Source organism: Arachis ipaensis, chromosome B7, assembly GCF_059453495.1.
Source record: "Arachis ipaensis isolate K30076 ecotype BB chromosome B7, ASM5945349v1, whole genome shotgun sequence".
Lineage (NCBI taxonomy): Eukaryota > Viridiplantae > Streptophyta > Magnoliopsida > Fabales > Fabaceae > Arachis > Arachis ipaensis.
This window is the reverse complement of record NC_142442.1, coordinates 71,842,614-71,844,580: the sequence shown is the minus strand read 5'-3', so window position 1 is coordinate 71,844,580 and position 1,967 is coordinate 71,842,614. Positions and strand designations below refer to the sequence as shown.

The window sequence follows — 1,967 nt, the reverse complement described above, 5'->3', positions numbered from 1 at the left end:
GGAAATCACTATCTTTTCTTCCTCTCCAGGTTCGGCCATGTTGGTTATAGTTATGGCCTTGTACTCTCTCTTAGGATTTTCTTCTGTATTGCTTGGGAGAGTACTAAGAGGGAGTAAAGTATCTTTCTTACTCAGCTGACCCACTTGTGCCTCCAAATTTCTAATGGAGGACCTTATTTCAGTCATGAAACTCAGAGTGGTCTTAGATAGATCAGAGACTACAGTTGCTAAGTCAGAGTGGCTCTACTTAGAATTCTCTGTCTATTGCTGAGAAGATGATGGAAAAGGTTTGCTATTGCCAAACCTGTTTCTTCTACCATTGTTATTATTGAAGCCTTGATTAGGCTTCTGTTGATCCTTCTATGAGAGATTAGGGTGATTCCTCCATGAAGGATTATAGGTATTTCCATAGGATTCTCCCATGTAATTCACCTCTGCCATTGCATGGTTCTCAGGGTCATAGGCTTCTTCTTCAGAGGAAGCCTCCTTAGTACTGCCTGATGCAGCTTGCATTCCAGACAGACTCTGAGAAATCATATTGACTTGCTGAGTCAATATTTTGTTCTGAGCCAATATGGCATTCAGAGTATCAATCTCAAGAACTCCTTTCTTCTGAGTTGTCCCATTATTCACAGGATTCCTTTCAGAAGTGTACATGAATTGGTTATTTGCAACCATTTCAATGAGTTCCTGTGCTTCTTCAGGCGTCGTCTTCAGATGAAGAGATCCACCAGCAGAGTTGTCCAATGACATCTTAGACAATTCTGACAGACCATCATAGAATATACATATGATGCTCCATTCTGAAAGCATGCCAGAAGGACACCTTCTGATCAATTGCTTGTATCTTTTCCAAGCTTCATAGAGGGATTCACCTTCCTTCTGTCAGAAGGTTTGGACTTCCACTCTAAGCTTACTCAATTTTTGAGGTGGAAAGAACTTTGCCAAGAAGGCATTGACCATCTTTTCCCAAGAGTTCAGGCTTTCTTTAAGTTGTGAGTCCAACCATGTCCTAGCTCTGTCTCTTACAGCAAAGGGAAAAAGCATAAGTCTGTAGACCTCAGGATTAACCCCATTGGTCTTAATAGTGTCACAGATTTGCAAGAATTCAGCTAAAAACTGATGAGGATCTTCCAATAGAAGTCCATGAAACTTGCAATTCTGCTGCATTAGAGAAACTAATTGAGGCTTAAGCTCAAAGTTGTTTACTCTAATTGCAGGAATTAAGATGCTCCTTCCACAGAATTCAGAAGAAGGTGCAATAAAGTCACCAAGCATCTTCCTTGCATTGTTGGCATTGTTGTTATTTTCGGCTGCCATGTCTTCTTCTTTTTCAAAAATTTCTGTTAGGTCCTCTTCAGAGAGTTGTGATTTAGCTTCTTTTAGCTTCCTCTTCAAGGTCCTTTCAGGTTCAGGATCAGCTTCAACAAGAATGCCCTTGTCCTTGTTCCTGCTCATAAGAAAGAGAAGAGAACAAGAAAGTATGGAATCTTCTATGTCACAATATAGAGATTCCTTGAGGTGTCAGAGGAAAACAGAAATAGAGGGATGAGGTAGGTAGATAAGAATTCGAACATATGAAGAAGGAGAGAGAGAGAGTCCGAATTGCTAATTGAGGAGGAGTGTTAGTCCTTAAATAGAAATAGGTGAGAGAGGGAATTTTCAAAAATTTTTAAAAGAAACAAAATAAAATTAAAATTTAAAATAATTAGTTAATTAAAAAGAATTTTGAAAAATGGTTAATGGTTTTTCAAAAATTAAAAGTGAGAAAGTGGTTAGGTGATTTTGAAAAAGATTTTGAAATTAGCAGTCAACAAGATATGATTGAAAATTATTTTGAAAAAGATGTGGTTGAGAAGATATGATTGAGAATATATGATTGAAAAACAATTTAAAAAGATTTGAATATTTTTTTGAAAATCAAAGTTGATTACTTGACTAATAAGAAACTAAAAGATATGATTTTA

The 1,967-nt window shown here is 37.1% G+C and overlaps 1 non-coding gene across 1 annotated transcript; it reads left to right on the top strand.

The window, feature by feature from the left end:
- Positions 1–811: 811 nt before the first annotated feature.
- LOC148552966 (small nucleolar RNA R71) lies at positions 812–915 on the top strand. Its single transcript, XR_015893469.1, has one exon. It is a non-coding gene; the product is annotated as a small nucleolar RNA R71 (small nucleolar RNA).
- The last annotated feature ends 1,052 nt before the right edge of the window (positions 916–1,967 follow it).